The following is an 8,661-nucleotide window of genomic DNA, read 5'->3' on the forward strand; positions in this document are numbered from 1 at the left end:
TCTCATCAATAAAGATAAAAAATCTTACCAAGTCCTTTTTCTTTACCCTTATGCCCCTCTCTCTGAGAACCTCTTTTAAGTTCTTTATAAAGCGGACTTCTTTAGACATGGAATCGCCCGTTCTCGAGATGTCTAAGATGGATGACTTACCTAATGACTGGAGCAACCGGGCGAGCAGCGTCAGTCATGAACCTGGATTCGATCACGATCTTAATCCATCCGGGAGGTGACCCGTGCCTCGAGCCTCACGTCAGGGCGCCACCTGACCTGGCCTGCAGGTCACGTTATTGGGGGAACGAGGAGGATCACAACCTGTGAATAAAGAATGGGCGAGAGAGATGACAGGACTCAAGGAAGCATTGCTTGTCAAGAGCTGTTTACTTAGTTGAGGAGAGCATATTTAAAGCAAAAATCTTGGAGGGAGGGGGAGAGGAAGGAGGGAGGAGGAAGGTTACAAAATCTTCCGGGTGGAGCTCTGGTGTGATAGGTGGGGAGGGGGTGGATGACAGGTGGAAAGGGGGTGGATTTCCGTGAATGTTCTTTTCTCAGGGCCAAGCCTGATCCTTGTGATTGTCAGGCAGGATGTTAATCTCAGGGTTCTCAATTAGCTGGGGCAAGATGTTTGTTTATCTCAGGGCTCTCATGGTTCCCAACAAAACAAGACCTGAGGAACTCACTCATTATCCCTCTGAGATTGAGAAGTTGTTAGCAATGGGTGAACTGAGCTCATCTACTCCTTGGCATTTGCAAGCCACCTGTGCAATCCTAGGAGATGGGCTAAAGGAAGGACTTGAGAAACTGCATGATATGATAATTAAAAGAGGAAAAGTATGGTGGCAAAAGAAAGGAGGAAATTATATTGGTGTGGAATAGGTTTTCCTTGGTCTGATTTCTGACAAGCTGAAGAGTGTCTACAACCTGGTTTGCCTGGCTGCCACCATGGATACAATAAAGCTGTGTGTTGTTGAGCAGTCAGGTCCCCAACTCTGTTGCCATGTTGAAGACGAGTCAATGCAATGCTTCTTAAAGTGGTCTCTTCTCCCTGACCCCCAAATCTTTGGGCACTAACATTGTGGGAAGTCAAAAAGGATAGTAATTGACAAGAAAACAATTTTGTGTTAATTTGACCTTCAAAGTTAGTGAAATGAAACTTTGAAGAGTGAAAAAAAAGTGTTTCCTTCCCTGTGAAGCAAGGGATGCTTTCCTAACTCTGATTTTTCTTTCTGCCCTTACGACATCTCTCCCTTCAGGCTGAAGCTTCTTTGGGTCTCTTCCAGTCCTAGGCTTTGGGAGACTGCCCCCATCCTGGTGACCACAGGAATGTTGGGAGCTGCAGCTCTCTGGCTGTGCTGGGTAGGTAACCCTCTTAGCATTTCTTTCACATCTATGAGAGAAATGGGAAAGGAACAGGAGCATGCTGGGGACAGTGTGTAATGGTGGTGAAGAGTATGTGGGATGGAAAAGTTGACCTCTAGATGTATTCTCATGCCATTTGTCATTGAATTCTTAGAAATGAGCCCTGGTAGTTAAGAGCAAGAGAGGCTGTTCAGTTCCGTTTCCCAGGTGTTTTCAAATATGATATTTTTTAAAATTTTGTAAGATTTGTTTATTTTGCTGGGCAGTGGTGGTACATGCCTTTAATCCCAACTTCAGAGGCAGAGGCAGAGGTAGAGGCAGAAGCAGAGGCAGAGGCAGAGCAGAGGCAGAGGGAGAGGCGTGCAGATTTCTGAGTTCTAGGCCAACCTGGTCTACAGAGTGAGTTCCAGGACAGCCAGGGCTATATAGAGAAACCCTGTCTCAAAAACGCAACAAACCAACAAACAAACAAAGATTAGTTTAGTTTATGTATATGTGCATGTATATGTATTTTATGCATATGGATACACTGTTTTCCTGTATGCCAGAAGAGTGCATAAGATCCCATTACATATACTTGTGAGTTACCCGGTGGTAGCTAGGAGTTGGATTCAGGAGCTCTGGAAGAGCAGCTGCTTTGCTTTGTGACTGGATTCTGGATACTGTCAAGTTTTAGATCAGTTCTGACCATCACAGTCTCCTTTAACTTTTACTTGAGTCGATTATTTCTTCAATCCTGCTGGTTTTTCTGAAGGTCAATTTCTTCTTTTCCCTTTGCCTACACTACTTTCCCTTGCTGAGTGTGTTTTACTGTTGACTTCCCTCCTACCTCTCCCTGCTTTCCTCGTGAGCCTGTCCACTTTCTCAGGGATACAGGCAACACCTCCATAGATCTCAAGTCTTTGGTGTTTTTTTTTTTCTTCTGTCTATTCTCATCTTTGTATAAAAATCTTTCAATTACTTGAAAATGTACTAGGACAATTGCGGTAGAAACAGGCAATATTCATGGTTTGCAATATTGATATTTCTTCCTCATTTACAGGAAAGAATTGGAAATTGGAGAGCTGGAACCACTGGGGCTCCAAGATGATGATCTAAATCAAGGGCACAGCAGCCGTCCTGATGAACAGAGGGACTAAATGTTCCCCAGGGGTTCCCCAGCAGAACTGGACAAAATCATCAGAGACTGCTGGGGTGACTGCAAAGTGTGTCAGGGATGATCAAGCAGGGGGGAGGCAAACATTCTCAAGGGTCATAGGCCCCAGTGTCCTTCCTGGGCCATGGGTAGACCAGATGGCCTTCATAGACTGGAGGATCTGATGCAGTAAAGTTTGTTTTTCAGGGGTTCACATGGAATAGGGTACAAGACAAGGATTTTTCCTCTGCCTGTTCTGGAACTCCCTGTGTAAATCATGCTGGCCTCAAATTCAGAGAACCACCTGCCTCTGAATTCTGATTGCTATTATAGCAGACTAGGAGACTCTCATTTTTAGCATGGACACTCATTGTCCTCTACTCCATGTCCAGAAATACTGAATAAAATTTTAAAACACTTGAAGATGCTGGCAGTTCTGCTTTTTGGGAGTTGAATAATAAGAGGAAATAAAGGCATTGTAATAAGGCTGTACTTCAATAACCCTCCCATCACCAAAGGATTTTACCTCCATTGTAGCTAAGCTGAGAGTTTACAGTTCTGATGCACCAAGAAATGAATTGTAGGCACAATTTTTGGATACAGACTTCCTGCTATGGTCAAAGCTATTTGACTTGAGTGAGTGACTTTATTCTCAGCCAAGTGAACAGGTTATATTCATTTAAGAAATGGTGTATGTATTAAGATGGTCTATCCATAAAGTCATTCACCAACTGTTTCAATGAACAATGGTTCTGCTTGGAGGGTGGCACAGACATTAGGTGAGGGTAAGAATTTGGTTCATTAGCTGTGATAATTTGAAAAGCATTCATCTCAGAGAAAGAGTAACTTATAAAGTCCTCTTCTTCAAACTTGATACAAGAGTTACAAAGCATTCAGGCAAAGCATTCAGGCTCACTCTTTGTTGTTCTCTTACAAGCAACCTCCCTAGTTAATTGAGACAATGTTAATAAGAACAATTATACATCAAGATTAATACACAGCAATATGAGTTTAAATATAAAGTTGACATGAGGCCAAATGCTGTTGTACAAGGGACTGGACCATGGACCAGAGTGCAGTAGTAGTGCATTAAGATAACTGTAACTAGCAATTTGTTCCCATCAGACTCCTGCAGAAGGAACAAGCACCTGGAAGCTCCATAAAGGGAGCCACCATCTCTTTGACAAATTAATAGAGAAATATGGAAAAGTCCCCTGCAGCCTGCAAGCTGTCTAATTTGTGTTGGGTCCTGTTTGGCTCTGGTTTGGGCCTCTCAGTCACTTCAGTACTGGAGTGACTCAACATGACCTGCTTAAGCCAGTCTTTGCCTAGCTTCTGCTGATGTAGAGTAACTTTGTTGGCTCTGTCAGTCACCCCATACTCTTAGTCAACTTTCCCCTTCCTCTATGTCATGTCACTTCAGCAAAAACCAAACCAAACCAAAACAAAAACAAAAATCAAAAAACAAACAAACAAAAAGCCCAAACAACAACAACAACAACAAAACTCAACCTGCTCTCTCAGCCCTTTATAAAGAAAAATATCCATCCTGCTTTGAGAGACTCCTGGCTGGGTGTCGTTATTCTATGGATGGAAGGAGTTGCTAGCCTAGACACTCACCATCGGGCTCTGGAGAGACTGGGCTGGACTGGGACCAGGTTCTCCCATCCCCTCCCCTGCCTTCCCATCCCCTCTCCTCCCTCCCTCTCTGTCTGTCTGTCTGTCTCTCTCTTCTCTTACTCTCTCTCTCTCCCCCTCCCCTCCCTGCAGAAAGCCAGGCAGAACTGTTGGCCCATAGGAGGAGAACACCCCCCCCCCAACGGAAGTTCGCTTAAAGGCCAATAGGCGAGCAGGTGAGTGTGCTACCATAAATGATGGGGCAATACTTTTCCGAATCTAACCCCCTCCTCCCATCTGAGTTGCTATATCTCCCACTTGATCCCTGTAGCAGCACGCCCTGGTCCTCCAGTGGTGCCATGCCTTCGATACCACCTCTCTCCTTTGACCCTTTAGGTAAAGCCGACAGTGGTGGCACAAGGCCTGTTGTCCTAGCTACTTGGGAGGCTGAGACAGGAGGATCACTTGAGTCCAGGAGTTCTGGGCATAGATCAGGTGATCGCACTAAGTTTGGCATCAATATGGTGAACCCCCAAGGACCAGGAACTGGGTGCCACTGGGGTGGACAGGCCAGAGCTGCGAGCAGTCTCAACATAGGGGTGCCCTGCCCCACCTTACACCTCTTCTCACCTTACCTGGGGAGACCTACACAAATTTTGAACTTGACAGATGTTCAGAGTCTCCCATGCCTTGTCCTCCCCATCACTCCCGCCTTGCCGCTGGACATCTGCTTGCCCATTGCCTCAGTTTGGTAGGGTGTAGGATGTCACTCTTTCAGAGTCAGTCTTGGCATGTAGCCGCTCCAGTTCCTGTTGGCAAGAAGTGGGAGCAGGCCAAGGGGCAGCCACACCTGCACACCCTCTGGCCAGGAGAGGCAGCAGCAGATACCTAGGAGACACTGATGCTAGCCGCCCTCCTCCTGGTCTGGCATCCAGCACCCATCAGGACCTTTATCAGGGACATAGTCACTGTCCTCTACTCCATGTCCAGAAAATACTGAATAAACTCTTAAAACATCTGAAGATGCTGGCTGTTCTGTTTTTGGTCCATGAATGGACCCTCTACTAACATACATGAACTACTTCTCCTTCTGCATAGTGGGTTTTTCACCTTGAAAGACTTACAGCACTCCTCATCCCTCAACTGGAGATCTCTGAAAGGGAGCCACACACATCAAATAATAAAAACAATATAGAGAGCCATCCAGAAAGGCATTTGCTACCACGCCTGAGGACCTGAGTTTCATCCCAGAGATGCACAAGAAGGAAGAAGCCTGTCTTTTGAAATTTGTTCTGAGGCTGTCACAAGCTCTTTGTGGACTGCATGCATTCATCCCCACTCCCCACCATCATAAAGTAATTTCACATACACACACACACTCATACACACAGACACACACAGGCAGGCAGACACACACACACACATACTACCACCACTACCAAGAACAACACAACAAAGAAAAAAACAATTCAGCTTTCACTCCACATGTCATTTCATGACCATTATAGGATAAAGAGTGGTGTGACCACGTCCCCACATCCCTCCCTCTCCCATCTACCCCAACCCATCCCATGAGGTTCCATAGATGTCAAGTGGAGGTCCCACCCAGATGGAGAAGAGAGGAGCCCCTGAGGGGATCTTTTTGAGGAGCTGGTGGCAACTGTTGTTAATAGTGAACTGAAAGTGATTCATCAAAGCTGTAAGTAAGACAAAGGATGGCGCCATGGTTACTAGGAGTCTACTTTGCAGCTTCAAGGTCAGATGATAGCTTTGCTAAAACAACAGGGCACAGGTATTAAAGCAAAAACAGCCAAAGAGTTCATTAAAGCTTTAGAGAAGACCAGTCCTTGGTTTATTCATTCTGGAGAGCTCAATATCCCTGACTGGGAGAGAGTAAAGGGAGATCTACATAAAGCTAGGCAGAAAGAAGGTCCTGATGCTGTTCCTGTTGCTACTTTCTCCTCATGGAGGTTAGTAAAAGAAGCCCTCCTAAGTACTACTGTTAAAGCCAAGGAACAGATGGCAGAGATAGGAGCCGCACAGGATGATATTTCCAAGAAATCTTTGTAGTACTCCGATTTGGACTCTGACTCTGAGGGTCTAGAGGAAGAGGGAGAGACTTTAGAAAGGGAAATTGGAGAATTAAAAGGTAAATTAAAGGAATGCAAAATTAGTAACAAGTCAGATTCCAGACCTCATACTAATAGTCCTTCCTATAAGGAGGAGGGAGCCACTCCCTCTAGTATACAAGCCATATCTACCATTGCAATGGAGGTATGAGGAGTCTACTTCAAGATGAGGAGTAAGTTTTCTGAGTCTACCCGAGAAAGGGGGATGATTTTTCCTGCAGTTGAGGTTCCTGATCCCAACTATGCAGGACAGTTTTTAAGGCAACATGTCGCTTTGAATTTTAAATAACTCAAAGGTTTAAAGGAAGCAGCTGAGCCCAAGGAATGGCTACCAAGTCTTTGGAGGGTTGAGTGGCCTGGAGCTGCTGCAGCAGGGTGCCGAGGCTCATGTCTTCATGACGGCTTCCAGGAACTCATGGCCAGCCTTGGTGAAGCACCTTCCCTAAGCTAATGTAACTGGGAGCTAGAGGCACTGCTTGGCAGGGCAGGTGGAGCTCAGCTGCTCTGCTGCCTCCCTGTGGGGATAGCTGCCCCAGTCATCTTCTTTGTGCACTATGCTTCTAACTGCTTATATATGGAAGAAATCGAAGACTCAGTGACTGTCGAGATTATATTCAGTCCACTATGGACACTGAAAAAGACCCTCAATGACTCTTGGACTTGGCCAGGAGGATCGGGCAGGATCTGGCCAGAATGCACAAGGAGGATCTCATTCTTGGGGACCTCACCACCTCCAACATGCTCCTAAAGCAGCCCCCGAAGCAGCTGTGCATCCTGCTCATTGACTTCGAGCTGCGTTTCAGGACTGCCAGAAGATAAAGGCGTGGACCTCTATGTACTGGAGAAGGCCTTCCTCAGAACGCACCCCCACACCGAGACCCTGTTTGAAGCTTGTCTGAAGAGTTAGGGTGTCTCATCCAAGAAGTCCAGCATAGTGCTGAAGAAGTTAGATGAGGAATAGCTCGTGTCCAGAGTGACCTAAGGCAGTGGCTACTTGAAAAAATAAAAAAGGGGGACCTTTGGATACACATCCCCCTACCTGGATGTCTCTTTGCAGAACCTGTTTGCTTCAAGAGAGGATGTAATATTTTGTACAAAAAAAAAAAAAAATCCTACGTTTTTGCATCTTAGCCCATTTGAAGGTGGCCAGTAGTCAGCCCCAGTTGGGGGTTTCCTCATATTTTTTTCATCCTCCACCCCCATGCTGCTCAGTATAAATTGAGCAGAGAGGAATAAAAATTGGCATTCTCCCTTGGCAAACCACCTAGTCTTTGTCTTCTGTTAAGTCCCCCCAGCCTATGCCTGATTCTTGGTACTGCAACAGCTCGGGCAGGTGCTGTCCACCTAGTACTGACACAGTCTAAAAAGGTCTTGATTTTTTTTTCTCTTCCACTTGACTTACAAGTCAGGAAAAGAAATCTCAAGGGCAACTGGGCACCAGCAGAGAAATCTCCAACACTGTACCCAGAATAAGCAGTTGAAGGAAGCTGTTTATTGTTTATTGTGGTAAAGGAAACACATGCAGGGGACATGTGGGAAAGTCTCTCTGGGCCTGCAGATCTTTCTCTACTCAGTCCCAAGTCCTCCTCACCAATAGTCAGTCAATGAACAGTCAAGGGAACTGAAAGGCAGGGAGGGAATGGCTAACAGGGCAGACTGTTGTCAGGTTGGCCTGGGGCAGTGAGGCTGTGGGCTCATTCCTGGGGATAGCACCTTGGCACAAGCCATCCTTCTGAGAACTCTTTTGCCTTCACTCAGCTACAGCCAGACTCCTCTCTGTGCCCACACTACTCCTGACTGTCCATGGGATGGGGCGGGGTAGATGGGAGAGTGAGGGATGGTGGGGATGCAGTCACACCACTCTTTATTCGATAATGGTCATAAAATGACATGTGGAGTAAAAGCTGAAATGTTTTATTTCTTTGTTTTGTTGTTCTTAGTAGTGGTGGTGGTGGTCGTGTGTGTGTGTGTGTGTGTGTGTGTGTGTGTGTGTGTGTGTGAAATTACTTTATGGTGGTGGGGAGTGGGGATGAATGCATGCAGTCTACAAAATGCTTGTGATAGCCTCAGAACAAATTTCAAGAGACAGGCTTCCTCCATCTTGTGGATCTCTGTGATCAAACTCAGGTCCTCAGGCATGATAACAAATGCCTTTCTGGGTGGCTCTCTATATTGTTTTTATTATTTGATGTGTGTGGCTCCCTTTCAAAGATCTCCAGTTAGGGGCTGAGAAGCACTGTAAGTCTTTCAAGGTGAAAAACCAACTATGCAGAAGGAGAAGTAGTTCATGTATGTCAGTAGAGGGTCCATCCATGGGGACACAAAATAACCTAATGGATGGTAAAGATACAGAACATAAGTCAGGTGGTAAAAACTGTGCAACCATGTGAGAAACATTAAGAGACAAAGTTAATAAGAACAAAA

At 45.8% G+C, this 8,661-nt stretch overlaps 2 pseudogenes; both read left to right on the plus strand.

Moving 5' to 3' along the window:
• The window catches only part of LOC116074444, a 14,231-nt pseudogene extending 12,948 nt beyond the window's left edge, over nt 1-1,283 (plus strand).
• Nucleotides 1,284-1,676: 393 nt separating this feature from the next.
• LOC116074445 lies at nt 1,677-7,198 on the plus strand (annotated as a pseudogene).
• The last annotated feature ends 1,463 nt before the right edge of the window (nt 7,199-8,661 follow it).

This window comes from Mastomys coucha, unplaced genomic scaffold (assembly GCF_008632895.1).
Source record: "Mastomys coucha isolate ucsf_1 unplaced genomic scaffold, UCSF_Mcou_1 pScaffold3, whole genome shotgun sequence".
In the NCBI taxonomy this organism is placed as follows: Eukaryota; Metazoa; Chordata; class Mammalia; order Rodentia; family Muridae; genus Mastomys; species Mastomys coucha.